The sequence below is a fragment of the Arvicanthis niloticus genome, chromosome 7, assembly GCF_011762505.2.
Source record: "Arvicanthis niloticus isolate mArvNil1 chromosome 7, mArvNil1.pat.X, whole genome shotgun sequence".
NCBI lineage: Eukaryota > Metazoa > Chordata > Mammalia > Rodentia > Muridae > Arvicanthis > Arvicanthis niloticus.
In genome coordinates, this window is record NC_047664.1 from 50958304 (window position 1) to 50982994 (window position 24691).

Below are 24691 nucleotides of genomic sequence, written 5' to 3' on the forward strand. Positions count from 1 at the left end.
AGTCATTGTTTTGAAGGCAGCAGTGTGCAAATGATTTGCTTTTGTTTTATCTGGCTCTTAAGTTTGTAGTATACAAATAATATAAATGTAATATAAATATTAATAAAAATAAAATATGTTTGAATGTAGTGATCTGGTGAATTGATGATATATATTGCTATTGATTGGGTATATTATAATCCCTAAAAACCTATAAACACAAGTTTAGGCGGTACAAAATCTGACTATCAAGAGTTAATGAATGTTCATTTGCTTCTGGAAGGAAAAAAATGTTGGCTTGAACAAATGGACATCAGAAAAAACAACAAGGAGTGGAGAAAACCCATGTTGTTTCACCTCCAAGAATGGAGGTTGAACATGCCTCTGTGGGACAGTCCATGGTGTGTGTGCCAGTGGGAGATGACAGGAGTCTTTAACAGCCATGAAAAGTGTCTCTGGAAGATGAATCTTATGAGAAATAATATATAGAGGATGCTGAAACTGAAAGATGGAATTGAATATACAAAGAATCAGTTCTTAAAGATGGATCCAGATAAATACTTCATGAATGTCCACACACACAAAATTGACACATTTTGAAATGATGTGTCAATTTTTCTGCATGTGTGAATTTTTCACAAGGATACTTACAGATTTCCTTACGTTGTCTAGTATTGGGACTACCCTTCACAGGAGAGAGTTTATTTTTTTTCTTTTTTGGATATTATATTTACATTTCAAATTTTATCCCCTTACCCCATTCCCCCCACCACCCAGGAACCCCTTATCCCATTCCCCCTCCTCGAGAGTTTATTTACCACAAAAATACTCCACAGACAAAATTGGAGGATATAATAATTAAAACACCCAAATACCACATCTTGTCCCGAAAAAGCTTATAACAATCCTGTTATGATAAAGAAGATAAATTGAGAGATTGAGACAGGAGATTTCCATTGAGACATAGTGCTTTTCTGACTCCAAGGCATATGCCATCAGATCTCCAAATTTAAACTTATTTTATTTCAAGCTTTTATGCTGCAACATGAAGAGCAAGGTAGAATCAGGCATGATTCCCTGCTGTTGTGGAAGACTCCACAACAGCAGGGACCGAGAGTGAGGCCCATAAATGTATAGTCTCTCAATAATATTAAGAGTCAGATGCAAGAAGGAATGTCACTTCACAGAAACAAAAATGAATCAGATGAAACTTGATAGAGTGCAGGGTAGAATAGCATTGCTTTTCCCTGTACAAACTACCATCCCCAGCCTCAGAGATCCAGTGACTTATGAGCCTGCACCTGGCTGGGTCCACATTGCCATTAAGTCTCTTCATTACCATGGAGAAAGAAAGATGTCTTGTCCATTCCCCAAGCAATTAAGTGAAACTCATTTCATAACAAATTATTGACTCTGTTTTCCCTAAAGTTATCAACATACTATGATTTTTATATTTAAAGAAAAGGTTTTTTTCAGTAACGGAAGATGTTTTAAGATTTCTAAAATGTTCAGTGGTAAACTGAAGAAACTTCTTTCCTTCCAATTATGCTTCTTGTGTCTCTACCCCCTAACATTCTCCAAGAGAGACACTGGAGAAATCCCACTGCCAAATCTAATACTACATGTTCTAAATAATTTAACCATTTTCTCTATAGTAAAAGATTACATTTTCATTGTGAGCAATTTAGAAAACACAGGCCAAATGAAAAACACACAAATAGCACAAAATCCCAGGTCATAAAATATTAAACTGTGAATCATTTGGTACCTAGTGTATTTTATAATGAGATGACAGACAAACATATGCATTTTTAATAAATATAACAGAGACCAGAATGTCCATGTATGGAGAACATGTTTCCTTCCATCAAAAAGTGCCATACATACCTGAAGAATTTTGAAAAAAGATGAATTAGAGAACCTGGAAGACAGGTTGATTTTTACCAGAAGAAGCAAGAAAGTAGGAAGAGAGCAGACTGAGTATGAAAAACTAAGAAAAGAAAGTAAATGAGTCAAACAGAAGGGAGTTTCAAAGTAAGGACAGAAGTAGATAAGACTTTCTTTTTGCTTAATTTTAATAATTATTGCATATATTTGTTGAGATAATACTATGTGCTCTCTTCCTTTTCTTCCCTCCAAACCCTACCATATACCCTGCCTCACTGTACGTTAAATGCATGACATCTTTTTTTCATTAATTGTTGTTACATATATATGTATATATACTATACACATATATCATATATATATACATATATATTATATTTATATGCATCACATAGACACACATGCCCACACACACTTGTACATATATATATACATGTAATGTATACATGTACATTACACACATACACATATATATATATATATATATATATATATATATATTTCAAAGACATAAATACCACATTCACAGTCTATATAATGTTACATGAGAGTGTGTGTGTGTGTGCATGTGTGTATTTAGGGCTGACAGTTTACTATTGTTTAACAAATTGGTGAGCTACCTTCTTGGGCAGAACTATTTCCTAGCATAGCTTAGTTTCTTACAGTTCTTTTAGTAGAGTTGAGGCCTTCTTGATTTTTCCTTAATCATGTCTATTGTTCTTGTCCTAATTCAGCTCATCTCTACACAGTCTGTTGGTGGGACTATATGTTTCAGACATTCCTAGGAGAAACAACCTCACAACAATTTTCCTGCTGTCTTTGACTCTAACAATCTTTCCATCCCTTCTTCCACAAAGATCCCTCCCTAAGCTTTAGGTATTGGAGTTATATTTTAAGTGTGTCCCTGAATGATTGATTATGTTTTTTTTATAATGACCTCCTCTGTTTCAAAAAGAAGTTTTCTTAATGAGGATTAACAATCAAATCAATTGATGTGTACGAGGACAAATTTAAATTGCTGTTAGGAACTATGCAGGTTTAGTAAAGAGGTGGTTGTAGGTTCTGCTACAATAACCATGACTTTACTAACACTAAGTTTTGGCTAGAACTCCAGGTCAAGCATGATTTTCCTCTTGTTTAAGGTATTTTGAGTCCAATTCCAGAGTTCTTTGTTACTACCAGTGAACATATATATGTGAAAAGTTCAAGGTTCAGAACCCAGTACAGACAAAAACAATATGGCAAAATTGACAAGACTTATCGTAAACTATTTATTGCTTTTAATTTACTGATAAAATTTTATCATAGGTATTTATAGGAAAAATGTATGTGAAGCTTGTTACCAACTACTAACAATCTTGTATCATGCTCTATGAAGAAGAGATTGCTGGACTTTCATCAAGTATAAGCCCTCTCTACTAACTATAGCATTCATTAAAAACAAGAATTTTAAAAATCTATGTTCAGGATGCTTTTGTATCTGTGAGAGCCTCATAGGCAAAGCAATACATTTATAAAGGTGTTTCTTTTGTGCCCTGATAAACCTAGATGATGTCGCAGGGAAGGTTAAGCTCATAGAATATCTGCTAGAGACGCTTATAGAATATCTGCTAGAGACGCTTACCAGCAGTCATGAGCATCATGAAAAGCAGAAATCTATCAAAGAAAAAAGCAACATGAGAAACTAGAAAATGTCTCCATCATATGGACATAATGGCATGCAAATGATCTCTCTCCTAAGGTTAAGGTGCTCAAAGAAAACAGAACTTAATGCTGTTTGTGTAGATCTCCCATATATTAGTTGCACTCTGTGTTTGTCTCTGTCTCTCTCTGTCACACACACACACACACACACACACACACACACACACACACACACACCCTTCAGTTAGTCTTCATGATCACTGTCAAGCTCACCAGCAAATATTCTTACTCATCTTGCTGGCTCCCAAGTAGTCATTCTCAATATACATGTTGAAGTATAATTGTGTATAAAGAATGCAAAATGGAAATTTAGAAAAGAACAAATTATAGCAAATAGAAAAGAACTAGAAGGAGTTGTTACTTTATGTTAATAAGAGAAAACATCAAATTCAATGGAAAGAATGAAAGACAAGCAAGAAAAGAGAGAGGAGTGAGGGGAAGGAGGAAGGAAAATGTAAAAGGATGCTACTACATAGACAGTGGGCTCTGAAGCATTTTAGAAAATCTCAGCATAAGAAACCACCACCTTCAGTGACATTAAGTCATTAAGTGACATTACATTTCATATACAACTTTGCATGTCAGCTTTCTGATTCTGACTTGTTCAAATAAAAATATTTCTTTCATGTGAGACCTTCACTTTATAATCAAACTATAAATTCTGACCACTTCAATGGCCTTTTCACAATTACTAACCAGATATTTAAAAGTATATAAGCCCAGGCATATACATTAACACATAATAAAAAATGTTATATTGTTGAGAGCCTAATATACCTATCAATAATTATCCTTCATTGATTATTTCTGACTGACTCTTTACCTAAAGTAATTTACTGACTACTTATTGCTTTCCTGTTGGCTACTTTTCTTATTTTTTTATACCCATATCATTTTGCCAAATATTTAAAGTACCTCACTCAGATGACAAAACTAAAGGCCAACATTTTTAAATTACTATTAATGAAGTGAGAAGGGCAGCAACAGATTTAGCAGCAAAGAAATGGACTTGACATCTAAAATATATTATAGTCTACACAGGATAGATTAAAAATTAGAAACTGAAAGCTAGGAAAAGAGTATTATCCAAATGCAAGCAACAAATAACCACAAGAGGATTCCTTGCTAAACACCATGCAAGAGCATTTGGAAACGATGAGTGAGCACATTTGTGGCCATCACTATAGCAAGATTTTAAATATTCACATAAAGGGAATTATCCTATGTATACTAAAACTTCTCATTTGAATAATATCTGTTTAATTATTCAAAAGCGATTCCCTCTGATGCAACTCTTGTATCTGTTAGCATTCCCTACTAGAACTCATTGTATATTTCTCTAGACAGAATTAATTTATAATTGAAAGACCCAAATGATATGAACACCCATCGTAGGAATAATTATTAAAAGCTCTAACCATGGTGGATAAACACTTAAAAACTAAAGTATTAGTTTGTAAAGGGAATGCTCACTTTCGTCCTATTGAAATAAGATGCAGAAAAACACACATCACAGGAAGGAATAGCAAAGGAAGTGTAGGTCCAGCTAGGCATGCTTATTTACAATGTGTAGCTCACCTAACACTGAAACCATGTTTTATATTTGAAGTTAGTCTGTGATTTAGAGAAAATTTAGGGGGAAAGGACAGATCTATTATCCACGAAATTTCGATGATCCATGATACAGAGACATAACTTATTTCACTTCTTTCCATTTGAATATAAGGCACGTGGTACAATATTTTTAAATCTACTCACCACACTTGATCTTCCTTCTTTATGAGCTTCATGTGGTCTATCAGTTGAATCTTGGTTATGTCAAGCTTCTGGGCTAATATCCAATTATCAGTGAGTGAATACCATATGTGTTCTTTTGTGATTCAGTTACCTCACTCAGGATGATATTTTCTAGTTCCATCCATTTACCTAAGAATTTTATTAATTCATTGTTTTTAATAGCTGAGTAATATTCCATTGTGTAAATGTACCACATTTTCTGTACCTATTCCTCTGTTGAGGGACATCTGGGTTCTTCACAGCTTCTGGCTATTATAAATAAGGCTGCTATGAACATAGTGGAGCATATGTCCTTGTTATATGTTGGAGCATCTTCTGGGTATATGCCCAGGAGTGCTATAGCTGGGTCCACAGGTAATGCTATGTTCAATTTTCTGAGAAACAGCCAGACTGATTTCCAGAGTTGTTGCACCATCTTGCAATTCCACCATCAATGGAGGAGTGTTCCTCTTTCTCTACATCCTCACCAGCATCTGCTATCAACTGAGTTTTTGATCTTAGCCATTCTGACTGGTGAGATGTGAAATCTCAGGGTTGTTTTGATTTGCATTTCCCTGATGACTAAAGATGTTGAACATTTCTTTAGGTGCTTCTTGGTCATTCGAGTTTCCTCTGTTGAGAATTCTTTGTTTAGCTGTGTACCCCATTTTTAATAGGGTTATTTGGTTGTCTGGAGTCTACTTTCTTGAGTTCTTTGCATATATTGGATATTAGCCCTCTATCGAATGTGGGATTGGTAAAGATCTTTTTCTAATCTGTTGGTTGCTGTTTTGTCCTATTGACAGTGACCTTGACCTTATAGAAGCTTTGCAATTTTATGAGGTCCCATTTGTCAATTTCTTGATCTTAGAACATAAGCCATTGGTGTTTTGTTCAGAAACTTTTCCCATGTGCCCAAGTATTCAAGGTTCTTCCCTACCTTCTCTTCTATTAATTTCAGTGTATCTGGTTTTATGTGAAGCTCCTTTATCCACTTGGATTTGAGCCTTGTACAAGGAGATAAGAATGGATCGATTTGCATTCTTCTACATATTGTCCTCCAGTTGCACCAGCACCATTTGTTGAAAATGCTGCCCTTTTTCCACCAGACAGTTTTAGCTTCTTTGTCAAAGATCAAGTGACCATAGGTGTGTGGGTTCATTTCCAGGTCTTCAATTCTATTCCATTGATCTTCCTGCCTGTCTCTGTACCAATACTATGAAGTTTTTATTACTATTGCTCTGAAGTACAGCTTGAAGTCAGGGATGGTGATTCCCCCAGAAGTTCTTTTATTGTTGAGAATAGTTTTTGCTACCCTGAGTTTTTTGTTATTCCAAATGAATTTGAAATTTTCTCTTTCTAACTTTGTGAAGAATTGAATTGGAATTTTGATGGAGATTGCATTGAATCTGTAGATTGATTTTAACAAGATGGCCATTTTTACTATATTAATCCTGCCAATCCATGAGCATGGGAGATCTTCCCAACTTTTGAGATCAAATACTCAAGGGAGCAAATATGGAGACAAAGTGTGGGACAGAAACTGAAGGAGGGGGCCATCTGGAGACCAGAAATGAAAACCAGGGTATCCATTCCATGTGCAGTCACCAAAGGTAGGCACTGATGTAGATGTCAGGAAGTGCATGCTGACAGGAGTCTGATATAGCTGTCTCCTTAGAGGTCTGCCAGAGTCTGACATATTCAGAGGCAGATGCTCACAGCTAACCATTGAACTTATCAAGGGGTTCCCAATGGAGGAGTTAGAAAGAGGACTGAAAGAGCTGAAAGGGTTTGTGTCCCCATGAGGAGAGCAACAATACCAACCAACCAGAGCTCCCAGCATCTAAACCACTAGCCTGGAAGTACATAAGGAGTAACCCATGGCTTCATCTGTATATGTAAAGGAGGATGGTCCTGTCAGGCATAGGTTGGAGAGGAGATCCTTGGTCCCATGAAGGCTGAACAGCGAGTGTGGGGAAATTCGAGGGTGGGAAGGTGGGAGTGGGGGGATATGTGGGGACACATCCTCATAGAAGCAGTTTTGTTTGTTTGGACTATGGCCTAATAGCATAAGTCTTTTGATTTAAATACAAGGTTCCTTCCTGACCCTCAGGTTTAGTGACTATAAGTAATGCTCTAAGTATTTTTTTTTTTTGAGAATAATATCAGTCATTTTAGTGATTTAGATGGCAGCAATCCTGAGGGTAATAAGTCTTTCCTAAGTATAAGCAGATGTATATGTCTCCTACTATAGGAAATAGAATTAAGCAAATATTAATTTTAACCACATTGCTCTACCGGCTTCATGACAACGATGCAGTCATTACGCTTCCACATGTCACACACAGCAACAGTGAGCCGAGCAGTGTTCATTCCTAGTCATTTCAAATTAAATGGCCCATTCTAAAATATAGAGCAATGTTCAGATGTAAAGGATGCAAATGAATGTGCTCACAGAAGCACTGAGATAGCATGGTGACTGAGGACAGCAAATACAAGTTCACCTATAGAACTGGGTACTAGACACAGAAAACTCAACCATTTGATAGCACTAGACGTGTGAGCTTGGAAATGTTTGCCACACTTTGAGAATGATTCAGTTTAAAACAAAAACCAAAAACCTCTGTCTTTAGATAAGCCACCATCAAAATGTCTGGTGGGATTGCTGCCCCATCCCATGTTCTCTCCCAACACAGAGGTTTTCTGCAAATCTTTGATGTTACAAGTCCAGGATCAAGTAACAACCAGAGACCATTTTTCCACAAGGGAAGAAAATAGCATTTGGCTCAATGTCCAAATTCCACTTCATTGTTCATTTACAAAAACTAAAATTATAATAAAAACAAGATTATGGACTTTATATAGGTCTATAAAATAACTCTGGAAAACTACAGATACAAAAAAAAACTAATCAAAAACTTCTATATCGGCTGCAAAGCTCTCTAAAAAATGCAAGAAGTACCGTAATAAAGAACAGAGGTAGGGTTTGGCTCTGAATGGAGTTGCCCACCTGCAAGTTATTTTTAGGAGTCCCCAAGATAGAAAGGAAAACATTTGAAGAAGTTTCCACCAGTCCCCATAAAAAGTGTTCTGTGGTTGAATCTTCACTCTCTCTCTCTGCACGAACTTTCAATAAACTGAAACGGGAAAATAAACAAAAGATGATAAAAGGGAATGTTAAATGTGTCCTTGTGAGAAAGGAAGAAATAAAAGTGTTTCAGCTAATTGGTCCAAAGCTGGGTTTTCCTCCTTTTCTTCGTCACTTGTAGTCAAAGACAGTTATACTCACTGTACAGAACACATGAAATAGATAACTTTAGGAAAAAATCCTTTAAAAGCACTTTCTCCTTCTGGCACCCAGAATGCATCACAATTAGACAACAGAAACATATTTTTCATATTGAATGGGAGAAGGTCTGAGAACAATAACAAAATAACAGAATGACAAATGCTCAATGTCTTGTGAAATATATATGTTTTATAAGGGACTAGTCTGTCAATTAACAAAGAATAAGATCCTAGAACAAGTGCCAGTTTATAATTCGTCTTCTGCTTCTACAGGAAAGATGGCAAACCACTGACTTAGGTAACAGTCACAAGCTAGCATAGGCTGGGATGTAACAAAGTTGGTGGTGTACTTCCCTTGCAAGCAAAGAGCTCTAGTCAAAGGGCCAGTCTCTAGCACCTCATGGTCTGAGTACAGTGCCTCATGCTTCTAGTCCTAATTCTCAGATGTTGAAGGCAGGACGACCAGTTCCAGGCAGTTCTCAGTTACATAGTAAACAGGAGGCCAGCCTAAGCTTCCTGCTCCTCAAAATCACAACAAAACTAAAATGATAAGCATCAGGATCGTACAATCTCAGGATCCGACTTCCTTTCGAGGGTTTTTGTTTGCTTGTTGTCTTCCATTAAATTCTAAAACTTGCATTTAAAAATTCAGCATTATATACCCATGCCCCATCCTACATGACCCCCATTCTTGTTATATCTTTTATTTTGTGAGGTATGGTAAACAGAGTAATTCCAGAAAGTGTAAACTAGGCTCTGGCACTCCAAGATGGAGAATCTTACACCTTGCAGATTCTCCCAGCTTTCTCTGTTCTGGCTTCCATTACTAACTATGAAAAATTTTTTGGAGTGTCCAAGCACTGAGGATATTTTTTTTTTCTGGTCATTTCTTTTTCCCTGTTCTCAGCACTTGTGGTAGTGAGTTGCTCTCCACTTGACACTGTGTTGCTTTGTCTGTATTCTTCCTTCAGTTGTGGCTATTGCTCCTTTATCACTGTCCTTCTGCCAACTTCTTTCTCTTGCCCTCTGTATAGAGGTGTACAGCTGAGCTCAGTCCTGGACTCAGTTGATTCCCCTTCTCTACTTTACAGTTCCATGGCTCTCACTGTTTTAGGGATCCAATTATCACTCTAACTTCATTCTCCTATTGTCCAACATCTCCTTGATTTCTCTAACTCAATAGCTATTAATCACTTAAAACTTTGTATAATATGGAGAGAAAGGAAAGAAAGAGTTCTTTTTGTCTTTGACTCTCTTTGTTCCTTCCCAAATTTTTGCAACCACATTAACAGCACAATAACCTATCTTTATTGACTTTAAAATCAGAAGGCATTCTTAAGCTTTCTCTTACATCCAATCCATGAATAATTTCTTTATTTGTATCATCAAATCATGAAAAAGTATATTTGTGTTTCTTCCTTCTCTATATTGCTAGCAAGTTGATCTGAGGGATTCTTGTCCTATACCTGGATTATAGCAACTGATTCCTCACTCTCTTAACCATCCCTCTGGCTCTCATACAGATTACAGAGTCATTTTTGAAACATATATAAATTACTAGGCAATTGAAAACATGTATACCCTTTTTAAATTTAATTAAAATCTTTTAATAGCTTCTTGTAAAAAACTTAAAGTTCTCAACATGATCTCGAATGCCTAACCTCATTTTCCCTCTCCAGTCTGTATACTGTATGCCACCATATAGTATACAGACTGGACACCAACAACATTGTCTCGTCATCAATAAAACAAAGCTCTCGTCTGTCCCAGGGCTTTTGCATGTATTGTCCTATCACCTAAGTATCTTCTCTGTCTCTCCTCACCCCTTGTCCTAATGCTTGTCCATACTCATCTTTAAACTTCCATTCTATCCTTCTCTATCCGACAACATTCTCTTTTGTATCATGGTTTATTGCCTTCAGAACATTTGTCAATGAAGTAACATTGACTATTTTCTTGCTTATATTCTGTCTCCATTACACCCAGCACATGATTATTGCACTGTTGCACCTCAAGTATTTGGCTGCATGACTGGTGCACTAGAAGCACAAAATATGCATATGTGAAGGAACAAATGGGTAAATCGATGAATGAGCGACAATAACAGAGCAGGTATGCATCATACGTAATGTGCCCAGTGACATTTCAATCATGAGTGAGTGTTATCAATTAAGATGCGTCACGGGCTGGTGAGATGGCTCAATGGTTAAGAGCACTGACTGCTCTTCCAGAGGTCATGAGTTCAAATCCCAGCAACCACATGGTGGCTCACAACCATCCATAATGAGATCTGATGCCCTCATATGGGTGTCCGAAGACAGCTACAGTGTACTTACACAAAATAAATAAATAAATTCTTTAAAAAAAAAAAAAGATGCGTCACCATAAGTTCTGGGAAAACAATCCTAGGATGAGAGGTGCACGTGGACATGCTATCATCTACCAAGCAGAATAAAATCAGAGGCAATGTCACAGGCCTACAGTTTCCAGTGATGTTAGAGATACCATCTCTGCCCCATGCTAGGCTCACTGCACAGAACTTCCTTGCACAATGGTATCTTTGGCTAAGTCACATATTAACAGCAACCAGCATCTCTCTAGAGTGAACACAGTTGCCATGCAGGAGGGTTGGGAAAATGAAGAAATGTAGCAAGCCCTAAAGTCCTGATCCAGAAGAAAGAAACTGAAAGCTCTGAACAGGTTTTAGTCATGAGTATGGGGGTCTGAAAAGAGAAAGACTTAGAAAAATGCTCTCTTTTGAAAGGTTCAGGTACTTGGTACACAATGGAATTCACTACCTGGTCAATCTCTACTCAACTATTCTGCCTCAGTTTGATTATGACTAATGTCCCATAAGGATACTTTATAAATAAAGACTTGATACCCAAGATACCACATGCATATAAAAACTGAAAAAACCTTCAGGAAACAGGGAGCAATAGGACTGGGAGATCCTTACCTGTTTCTCCTGTGACCCTGTCATTCTCAAAAGACTAATGTGCAACCCTTTCATTCTAAGAGACTCGTGTGATAAAGGGGATAAGCTTGTCACTTCCTGTTGTCTTTTACTCTCTGACCCTGTTTCAAGCTGCAATAACACCTTAGGTCTTGAGTGTACTTCTGATACCATGAAGCATGAATCTATTATCTATTTGGGTATGAAGCATTCAAAACAGTGAATCAAGTCTTTGTTCTTTACTAAGATGTCTCTCTCTGTAATTCTGTATGCTATGGTGACAAGGGAAGATGTGGAAAGTGGTGGGATGGTAGCCAGAAGGGACCTCCTCCTTCTCAAAGTTGAAGGGGAGGGATAAGGCTAGAAGAGGGGTGATGGACAAACTGTGAGGAAGGGGGATGCAATCAGGATATAAACTGAATATATTAATAAATTAGTGGGGGAAAGTGGAAAAAAAGAAAGAAAATCACTGTATATCTCTTCTCTACTTAGAAGGTTTGTATGTGATTAAAAATGCCTTTCCTGGGTTGTTATAGACTAATATTATGACCCAAAACATCAGTAATGACATCTATTTGTATATTGCATTTGTATATAGCTATCCCAGAATTCTATAACAAAACATTATAAATTAGATGACTTAGGCAAGTCCTGGATGCTGGAATCTGTGACCATAAGACCAGTCAATCTTATCACTAACCAATTTAGTCTCTCTTCTTGGCTTACATAGGGTTCTTTCCTGCTATGTCCAACAACCAAAATACCTATAATGCCTCCTCCTCCTCTTCCTCCTCATTATTCCTTCCTTCCTTCCTCTTTATTCCTCCCCCTCCTCCTCTTCCTCCTCATCTTTCTCCTCCTCCTCCAGCTGGCATTTTAGTAAAGGTAAGATCTACCATCATGAAGTTATTTAAAGTCAGTTTCTTTCTCACAAACTATTTCTGCATATAGTTACATTTGGGATTGTATTGGGATTTAGGATAGTATTGAAGCATTGGACTTTGAAAATAGGCCACAAAGTTGACTTCATAACAGATAGTCATATCATTATGGTTGTCTTCCATTTTATTTTGTCTCTGAGGATTAAGTTATATGAAGCAAAATTTCATTGAGAGGATGGCTATGTAAATGAATGGGGAAAGATGCTACTATATGAGTTAGATATGTATTTAGGCTACAATTACAATTTTGTAAGTTTATATAGTTCTTTTATAGGAGTATAGAGAAACTAGAGTAGTAGTAGCATTTATGGCAAAATGCAAGAAACACGATGTGGTTGGGCTTATGACCTCACCTGGTCCATTATGTATTTCTTACCTTAGAGACACACTATCCTGTTTCAATCCCTTAAGTCATTTGAATTTTATGTGTTATGCATTGCATGCATTTCTAGTATAGAAAAGTCATAAACAGTTTGAATGCTTAAAAAGCAAGTTCTCTTATTTCCACATACTACATTTTATTTACCCTCATCATGACTTTTGACCCATGGCCCATAAATTCTGTAATGGTGTTCATGAACCCTGTCATCTTCACCTGATCATTTTCTTAAGTATTATTTCACTATCATAAATTCTACTTTTGAGAGCACTCTGATAATTTTTAAAGTGAAAAATAGCACTAAATTTTATAGTATCAACCCAAGAATTAGTCCATCATTTTTATAAATATAAGCAGCTTCTGAAATTCCACTGGACCCATCGTCCTAGAAACTTTGAAAAGCACAGAACACATCAATGCCCTCAAACTGACACATATCCACATAATAAAATGAAAATAACCATGGTCATTTTAAATGAAATGTCTGCCCATAACTTCTATTTATAATCATAACTGCAAGTCATTTAAGCCTATTTACCTTCTCTCTGGAGGAGAAAGGTGTTTAGAAAGACTCAAACATTGCTGAACATGCAACTTCTGAATGTCTACACTTAATATCTATCTTTAAAACATGGTCAATTTCATACACACATTATCAGAGATTCTTCTTATACTCTGGTTGTTTTCATTCCTCAATCATTCTCTATTTTTCTCCTCCTCCTCCTCTTCTTCATCCTCCTCCTCCTCCTCTCCTCCTCCTCTCTTCCTCTTCTCACTCTTCCTTCTCAATCTCCCTTTTCCTCCTCCTCCTTTTTCTTCTTACTCTTCTAATTCTCCCTCCTCCTCCTCCTTCTTCCAGCAACTGCCATCAGATCACTATGCAATTGGTAGGAATATAACACACAATGTAGCTAACATTGCATTGTGTTTATGCCTTGTTTAATTATTTGCTTTTTGTAAAATTCACTCTACTGCAAGCAAGGAATATCTTATTTCTTTTAAGTGAAATATTTATGGTTCTAGAATTGTGCCTATCACAGGGCAAACAATAAATGAATACCTCTTTCATTATGCCTGATTTCCTTGTTGATAACTAAACTCATTGTCATGTTATTATTTGTAAATAAATGTCTATTTTTATAAACACTCTAATTTTCAATGTTAGAAGTTGAGTATAGTTTGATCTGAGATCCCCTTTAATTTAAACAGATGAGATAAAAATAAAAATAGCTCTGAAACTATACAATGACGCACCTAACTATACAATGAGGAATAATTTCTTCCCTGTCTCAGCTGCTCTCATGTGTCCACCATCACATGTAGTGCCTTCTATATCATTAATCACTGTATAAATTTCCTTAATGTAGCAGAAATCCATGGTGAATTTGCTTCTTTATTTTAACACTTTTGTTCTGAATGAAAGGAAAAACACTATTCTTTTAGGCAGAGACAGAGCACAAACTAAGCAGACCTGAAAAGTCTGCAGACAGGTTCCCTGATATCTCTTATTGCTTTCTTTCAGAGGCTCATGTCCTTGCTCTGCTGGGCCACTTTATCTGATTGTTTCCCCTTGGGTCCTGGGCTCTTTGCGCTTTCCTTCTTTTGATTTTTATATGTACTTATTTACATTTATTTGTTTGTGTGTGTGCATGCACATGCTTGTGTCTATGCATGTATAATATGGAACACATGTGGAAGACAGAGGATGTCTTATGGGACTTGGAACTTGTTTTCATAGTTCTGTTTCCTAGGCTGGAACTCAGGTTGTGTTATTTACTGGAAACAAGCACTTCTACCCTCTAACCCATACCACAAGATACCAATTCTTAACACTTTTGGAAGCCAATTATACAGACACATCATAAAAAGAATATCTTAGCTAGTCAAAACCTATAAAATCCTAGACGTATATAGGTATATGATGACATAGCCATTGACAAGATTGATATCTCAGCCAGAGACCCAGCTTTCCTTGGGTAACACAGATAAAAGGGCAAATGGCAGTTAGTCAGAACCTGGGTGTAAGCACTTTCTCAAGTATTCACCAGATGTTTGATCAGAGTTAGTTGTTTGTTTGTTTGTTTGTTTTGTTGTTGTTGAGTGTTGATTGTTTTTGAGATAGTGATAATGACGTCTCCTTCCACAGTAGTTAGAAGATAAAACACTTCTGGCTTAGATATACAAAACATGAAGCTAGGCAAGAATTTCTGAAATTCTACTCTAGCAAATATTAAGATTTTCATAAAAAGTTAGGAAGTATTCATAAATTAAAGGCTAATTAATCAAAAGTTTCGGTTTAGTGTGTTTAATAAGCATAGAGATTCAGATCAACAGATTGGAGAAACATTTGTGGGCAATAGAACGATTCGAAAGCATATTTACTGTGATGGCTACACAACTTCTAAATTTACTTAAAATCAATGAATTCTGTACATCTGCAATATGTAAATCATAGAGATGCAAAATATGTCTTAGTCAACCTCATGTACACAATATATTTATTTTGCATTAAAGGTGGGCTCTAAATTATTTCTATACTAAACTGTAATTTTTCTTCTGTACTTGTTTAAAATATTACCCAAAAGAATAGTGTACAATCAACTGAAACTTAGCTATTGATCCCAATAATTTTAAGTGAGAGATTTTCAGAAGCTATTTAACTCCAAAAAGTGAGATTATAACTGATACTATTTCTTTTAAACTTGGTTTATACCACTTACCAGCTACTCTTTTTTTTGCAGCTCTAGACCACATACTTAGTATAGATTATTATATTTTTTAATGAATAAAGGTAAATATTACATGATATAAGTTCTTATCATCTGGCAAAAAGAAAAACAATAAAAATTATTAAAACTTTAATTCTAATTCAAAAATACCACAATGAAATTATTTGTTAAGCAGTGAATCTTCAAAATTTAAAAATAAAAGTTTTATTTAAGAGAAATTTTTTATTTCTAAACTTGATGATTCTTTTTTTAAAAATGTCTCATTTATCTCAGATTATCATTAGTTACTTTAACATTTTTTCAGTGAGAACTTTCATTGGAATTTATGATTAAATTGAAGATAACAAGATGTATAATTCACTCACACTTCATGCAGTGAACCAATTAAGCAAGGGACATGTTTGCAAATCAAAACATGAATATATTTTTATGATTGTTTTCAGAGAACTAACTGCTGGCACAGATCCCAGGCTCTACATTCAGAACAGAAATTAGGGCAATTAAAATCTCATTGAGAATTATCAATAGTGATATAGCATAAACAGGTGAATTCACACACTGTCTCCATAACCTAGCATAATAAAAGATCTCACATTTTAACAACTTCTAATTTGTTCTGTTTTACTTCCTGTTAGTAATGTTTTCAAGTTAGTAAGCTAAGTGAAATAAGCAACAAAAACAATAACAAAAATCAAGTGGCCATGAACAATAGACACTTGATTCTTCATCTTCATTCTGCTTGTGATGTGCGCAAAAAATCTGATTTGGAGACACAATATCCATAGGAAAGATCTTAATTAATTCTCCCTCTATCTCTCTCTTTTTCTGCCTCTAACTGTTGGTTTATCTGTCTGTCTGTCTATCTCTCTGTTTGCATGTCTGTATGTCTCTAACTTTCTCTGCTGAATTACTCTCTGTGTATATAGCCCAAATACAGGCCTCAAATACTTGATTCTCTTCAGTCAGGATGATATTTTCTAGTTCCGTCCATTTGCCTGCAGAACAAATGATGTCTTCATTCTTAATAACTGAGTAGTATTCCCTAGAATGTACCAGAGACCTGCAAAGTGAGAGAAGCTCAGGACTCAAAAGGAGGGACCTTAGATGAAATGCTCAACAGTAGGAAAAGGGAACTTGAGTAGTCCATCTCCAGTGGAAGGCAAGGTATCAAGTGGAAATGGGCTTGCCATTCCACAGTCACGAACTCTAACCCAGAGTTGTTCCTGTCTAAAAGAGCTGAAGGGACGGAGATGGAGAGGAGACTGAGAGAGGGAAGGTTCAGTGCTGGCCCGATTTGGGATCCAGCTCAAGGGGAGGCTCTGAGACCCAACACTGTTACTGATGCTGTGATGTACTTACAGACAAGAGCCTGGCATGATTGCCCTCCCAGAGGCCCAACAGGCAATTGAAAGAGTCGTATGTAGATACTTACACCAAACCAATGGACAGAAGCCAGGACCCTGTGGTTAAATTGGGAAAGGGCTGAAAGAAGCTGAGGAGGAGGGTGACTTCATGAGAGGATGAGCAGTCTCAATTAACCTGGACCCCTGAGGTCTCTCAGACAATAAGCCACCAACCAAGCAGCATACAGTAGCTGATATGAGACCCCGACACATATACAGCAAAAGACTGCCTGGTCTGGCCTCAGTGAGGGAAGACACACCTAACCCTTGAGACACTTGAGGCCTTAGGGAGTGGGGAAGTCTAATGGGGTGAAGGTGGGGATGGGGACATCCTCTTGCAGATAGGGGCGTGGAGTGGGATGGGGAGTGGTCAGAGGGCAGACCAGGAGGGGAGTGACAACTGAACTGTGCAAAAGATAAAATAATAATAACAACAACAACAAAACACAAACATAAAACTCAGACTCAACTTGTGCTTGACTATTCTACTCAGACACCAGCTTCATCCTGTGACGACATTCTGTCCTTTGAGACTGACACCAATCAGCTAAGTAGGCATTACAAGCCAAGTCCAGATAAGAGTTCCATGTCTGCTGTCCAGGATAATATCGACTCACAATTATAGTATTATCAATATTCACTAAGTTCTGTACTTGTGAAAATTATATATCAATGATACTACTTACAGATTAAAAAACCTGGTGTTTAGAGGGAGTTTCTGATACATATGTGGCCAAATATGAGGAAACGGGAAACCTTTGCTATGTATACTTGGAAGTTATAATTTTTCTCTGTGCATCTTCTTTTAGACCTCCTCTGGTTTTGAATAGCAAATACAGAATCTCATAAACAGAAAGAGAGTGTTTTGAGAAAAGAAAACCAACTAGTGTAAGTTGTCCTCTGACCTTCATATGTGCTGTGTAATATCCACTATATGCTGTTAAGTACAAATCACCATGAATGGTGGTATATGCCTTTAAATTTCAGAAATCAGGAAGCAGAAGAAGGTAGGTTTTTGTGAGTTTGGGGCCAGACAGGTCTGCACAACAAGTTCTAGGCCTCCCAAAACAACACAGAGATATCCTATCTCAAAAATAGAAAAAAAAAGATATTTTCATTTACCAGTTCTTCAAACCATCTCAACCTCCAAAAATGCTGAGGTTTCTTGCTTCTCATTTTTTTTCTATGGGCTTGGATTTGTACAAGTTCTAGGTTTTAATTTGTTCCTCTCCAATGCAGTGACTTTGGTCAAACATTCTTATATGTGATTCATAAGAAGCACTTCCTCTTGGTTGCTCTCACTATAAGACTTGCACGGCCATCTTCGTTTCTGAAACATCTATATTCTTTATCCTCACCTATAAGGCTTAATTCCTGGTAATGTACTGAATTAATGGGTCTTTAGATAGATAGGACTGACAAATACTCTTTGAGATAAGTGAAGATGGTCTTAAAGGGTTTTGTTGTTGTTGTTATTATTGTTAAAATATAATTACATCATTTTCTTTCATTCTCCTTCTTTCTCTAAACTCCCCCATGCTCTAATTTGAGAAATCCCTTATTTTTACACACACACACACACACACTCTCACGCACACACGCACGCATGCACTCACACACACGCACACTGCTGAGGTTGTTTAGGATTGATCTAATACATATGGTTTCAGGGTTGATTACCCAGTATTCTATAACCAAATAAGAACCACTAATGAAAAGAACTTTTAAAAGCAATGTTACCTTCTTTCTCATTTACACATGTTGTGTAAATGTTTTTTTTTTATATATATCGTTTGTACTACAATTAAATTAACATTTCACTTATTTTATATACTTTTAAAGGTCATTTTAAGTACATATGAATTTAATGTTTATGTTCAATTATTAGATAGTATTACACATTTCAGGTGCGGAATTAATAGATTATCATTTCCATATTTTATAAACTCCACATTTTTCCGCATGAGGTCAGATCCTTTCAATATTTAATGCAATATGTCTGCCTGTGTTTCCTACAGAATATATAGCCTCTGCTCATTTCTCCTTCCAAGTGAAGGAATCTCCTCTAGAGGATCACACTTAGCCTTCTGCTCACCCTTCACTACTTATCACCGAGGAAAGAATTCCTCTCCTGAGAGTTGACAGGGAGTCTTGGCATAAAAATCTCTTGAGCACCATAATTACACTGCTAATTCTCTAATAGAACTAGAAACCATGCCTTCATTTTACTACCATATTTCTGCAAGAAGCTGAACAAAAGAAGTCACAGCAAAATTTATTTGGGTTCTTTGAGAAACGTTGCAGTATGGCTAGGGACATTAATGAGTCCCTTTGACAAAGACCTATGCTTAACCATCCAGTACATATTGCTAACTAAAAGATATCTCTATCTCCATATACATGACTTATTTATGTCTACAAACTTTGCAAGCAAGTAAGGCACTGTATTCCCTCTCAAATACAAAGAACCTACAATATTCTATCTATTCTTTTTGGCTTTGAATCAGAAATAGTGATGACAGAAAATCAAAGTTCTTTTTGCATTGTATCACCAAATATCAGAAGATCTAATGGCTCTATATTTTAACACACAAAAGTCAAATCAACCCTTCCTATTATATTGAATGTAAAATGCGTAGGGTGGGGTTTTAGCTAACTATGAATGCTGAAGACTTTCCTCTCATTCCAACAAAATTGGCATTCCTTGAGTCTCTCTCCATTTCCTCTTTAACATATGAAACTTTTAACTCTTGGAGTTATATTAACACCAGGTTCTCCTTAATGAGTGGATCCCTATGGAAGATGCAAACAATTCCCTCTGTGTGATCCTTGTATTCATCCCTGCCTTCTAATGCATGCCTCACTGTAGGCTGTGTCTTTCAGAGTATGCCTCAATATTAATTGGGCTAGTGCAGAGAAAAAGTGGAATAAGTGATTAATTATCATCAATCAAAGAGCAAATGTTTTATCAAGAATGATGATAAAGCTTTATAGATTCTTTCCTGATTTCACCTCTTGCCCAATAAGTCATAAAATAGGTATGTAACTTATAAACATATCATGTATGTATAGTTTCCAAATTTATAACTAGTAAAGAACAACCAAGACACTTATCATGATGGACTCTAACCATATACCATTTTTAAAATATATTGTTTACTTCACCTTGGCACCTGGAAAAATGTTTGGCATATAGTTAACATTTAAGAAATATTAGGCAAATAATATAATTGATAGTATTTATAGATTATCATGTTCTTTAAAACTAGTTATGTTTTTGTGCTCCACAGCAGTTATTAATAAAGTGTTTATATATTATAATGTCTATTGTCAAAACTGTTACCTTATTTATATATCAGTCTTTTATAAATAAGTGCTAAAACTTTATTGGCTGATAACAGAAAGAGCAAAGGATTATTAAATAAGACTTGCAGATTTCTACACAGTCAGCAGGAGGAAATATAGAAGTCCATAGTCATCTTTAATTTTGTCTGATCGTTGACATTTTCCCAAGGAGAAGCTACATAGACAGTCATAAGGACAATGACAAATCTCTCAGTGTCCAAATAAGTGCCACAGACTCTATTTTTCTGAGGTTCCTTTTCATTCTGTGATTATGGAGTCATAAATGAAGTGAGCGAAGGCACTTTATGTTTACTTCTATGCCAGAGTTTTATGGAGCAGGAATGAAAGTGGAGCAGAACTTGAGCATAAAAGGGAAAACTGATGCATTAAGTTTTAAAGCATTGTTTTCCACCCAGACCCTCTATCTTATCTTTATTAAATAGCCATATTAGGTTGTTCAGTTAGCTTTTATTGTTTTGCTTTATTTTGGAAAGGAAATGTGGAATGACAGCATGGGGAGGGGTAGTTTTTCTTCTGAATTTCTGAGATGCGAAGAGAAATAAGCTGACAGGTATGCGTGTAAAGTCTGAACTCCAGGCTAGACATCTGCTTCTCTTTTTATTTGGAATTCAATTTGAAGGGCTTATGTTCTGAGCATTTGTAAGCAGCTTCAGGCTGCAGTAGTCCTTAGTGCCAACCTCGCCAACCTCGTACAAATGTCCCCACCTGCTACATACCTTGAAGAAGATGATCTTTGTATAATATGTCTGCTTTCAAATAGACATGTGCAAGAGCATCTGTTTAGAAAGTTGGTAAAAATGAATGACATGCAATTTTAAAAGGAAGGGAATAAATTGCCTGTTTTTAGATAACATTGGATGATGTATAAAAACACTAAAAGAGACTCCCCCAATTCTTTCAGAAGTAGAAAACAAATTCATTTAAAGTGAAGCCTGCAGAATGAATGTATAAAATCAGTACCATATTTGTACAATCACAAGAAAATATCTGAAATAGAAGCTCAAAACTCTGCTTATGGGAAAACACTTTTGAATAAATTTCAGCAAGGAGATAAGAGGTCTGCATTCTAAAATGCATAAATCAGTGATTAAAGAAATTGAAGAAGGCACGCTGAATGTGGAAATAGTCCAGGCCTCTGGTGTGCACTAGGGTTACTAAAGCATATGTATAAAACAAAGCCTTCTACAGAGTTATGGTAATCCCTATCAAAATTCCAATGACATTGTTATAGAACTAAAAATAGTTTAAAATGTTGATGGAACCGCAAAGGATTCTGAATGGCCAAAGCAATCTTGAATGAAAACTGACAAGCAAAGAAAAGCTGGCTGGGAAGTACCATTCCTGTCACCAAAGTGTGCTTCTTTGCATATAATCAGAGGTTTTTAACAACAGCTAAAATATTAAGGAAAAAAGCATAGCAAGCAATCTTGTGGCATGGAGATGACCCAGTGGATAAAGCCCTTGCTGAGCAAATGTGAAAAATTGAAATTCATATCCCCCAAACCCAGGTAAGGCCATATGTATCAGCATGTATCTGTAATCTCATCACACCCACAGAGACTACATACATACACAAAAGACAGGCATGGCAGCTTGCACTTTGAATACAGGTATGGTGAAGGGGAAGTCAGAGATACTTGGGACTGTCTCAACAGACAGCTTAGGCTCAACTTGATGAATTCAAGGCCAGTGAGAGAGCTTATTTAAAAGCAGGGGTGGGAGGACGGTCCTGAGAAACTACATCTGAGTTTATTCTCTGATCTGCATGGGAATGGACATATATGTATATCTGTCTCCTTCCACATGGGCACAACACACACATAGAGAGACACACACAGAGACATAGACAGAGACAGACAGAGATACAAAGAGAAATGAGAGAGACATGCATATACACATACAGTTTAAATATAATATAATATATATTTAAGAAATTAAAATGATAATTTTCCCCAAGAAAGTAAACATAATTAATTCTGATTTCTCTAGAGTAGAGTATAATTCATTAAAAGATTAAAAAAAAAAAGCTCTAAGGGTCATCTTCTACAAGAAAATAGGAGTCCATGTCAAGCAATCCAGCAAAGTGTAATCAAAATTACTATCAAAACAAAACAAAAATACCTAGTTTTTTTTCCTCCAACTGAGCAAGATGCCCAAAGGAAAGAAGGCCAAGGGAAAGAAGGTGGCCCCGCCCTCACCATTGTGACAAAATAGGAGGCCAAAAATGATGTCAAACTTTTGTTTGACAAAAGGCCCAAGAACTTCAGCATTGGACAGGATGTCCAGCTCAAAAGAGGTATCACACACTTTATCAAATGTCCCTGCTTCAACAGGTTACAGCGACAAATGAGTATCCTCTCTAAGAGGCTCGCCCACCCATCTCCAAAATTTTGACCCAGAATTGCTCCTGTCTAATGGAAATAAAGGGAGAAAGAGTAGAGCAGAGACTGAAGGAAAGACCACCCAGAGACTGCCCAACAGGGATCCATCCCACATGCAGACACCAAACCCAGACACTATTGCGGTTGCCAAGAAGTGCTTGCTGACAGGAGCCTGATAACAGCTGTCTCTTGAGAGGCTCTGTTAGATCCTGATCAATACAGATGCGGATGCTTGCACCCATCAGACTGAGCACAAGAACCCCAATGGAAGAGTTAGGAAAAGGAATGAAGGAGCTGAAGGGGCCTTATGTGGAATCAATGGGAGGGGTGGTCCTTGGTCCTGTGAAGGCTTGATGCCCCCATGTAGAGGAATGTTAGGGTGGTGAGGCAGAAGTGGGTGGGGGAGTGGGTGAGGGAGCCCCCTCATAGAAGCAGGGTAAGAGGAGATGGGATAGGGGGGTTGCAAATGGGAAACCAGAAAGGGGGATAATATTTGAAATGTAAATAAATAAAATACCCAATTAAAAGAAGGATTATATATATCATAAAATGTACTTAATTCAAAAGAGAAAGAGAGAGAGACTCAAAAAACCTCCTACTATTTATTAGTTCACAGAGGCACTGAACTGAACTGGGCAACAGCAACCCAGCTGCTTAAGCTTACCCACCTGTACAGGCCAGAGACAAAGCAGGAGAAGATGCAAAGAATACTGACCTGCGCTGAGAATAAAGCTACCGTCAAAGGGGACAACCCATCTAAGTAACCATCTATCCTGCAACCAGGAGTCAATACAGTCACCACCTTGGTAGAGAACAAGAAGTCTCAGCTGGTGGTGATTGCCCATGATGTAGACCCAATTGAGATGGTAGTTTTTCTGCCTGCCCTGTGTCAGAATATGGGGGTGCCCTACAGTATCATGAAGGGAAAGGCCACCCTGGGGCACTTGGTCCACAGAAAGATGTTCACCACTGTTGCTCTCACAAAGGTTAACTTGGAAGACAAGGATGCTCTGGATACGCTGGTGGAAGCTATTAGGACCAATTACAATGATAGATATGATGAGATCTGCTGCCACTGAAGAGACAATGTCCCTGGTCCTAAGTCTGTAGCTCGCATTGCCAAGTTGGAAAGGGCAAAGGCTAAAGAACTAGATACTAAACTGGGTTAAAAGTACCCCACTAAGATTTTTATACATAATACATATACACATACACGTATACATGATCATATACACATACACATATACACTTACCTATATATAACGGCAAAATTATCTTCAAACCCAAACGAAATAAAACAACAAAACCCTTAAAACTAAAAACAAAGCAAAAACAAAAACAAAAAACAAAAACTTAACTGTAAAGTTTGTCTCAGAGTTTCAGTTCTGCATGAATTCTAAGGCAAACTTGAAAACAGATACACTGTTAGTTCCTTAGGGAAATGAATACTCTTCAAAAAGAATAAAAAAGAAAAGAAAATACATAATGCCCCCCTCTCGCCATCTCTTCACCCCTCTCTTGCTCTTACTCTATTTTAACAAAAACTGAGCCCAAGTTTTCCATTAGGAAGCCCAGGCTTGCAATCCTAGAATTACTTCAGATAGCTTCACAGAAACAAAAGCAAAGAGGCAGAGAAGTTGGCAGAAATTAACTCTATCCACACTTGAAAGGGATCGAATCAAGCATTTTCATGCTGTTTGGAATTCTACAGACCCTCTGTTCCTTCTAAAAGCATACATAACTATTTTGAAGTTTTATCATCATCCATACCAGGGATCCATTTGAATCAACAACATGAAGCACAAACCTGACTTTGTAGTGAAATACATTTTGATTCTGCCAAATGATTTTTGCATTTAAATTTCAAACAAATGCCAATAATATGTAACTTTTATTTTCCAA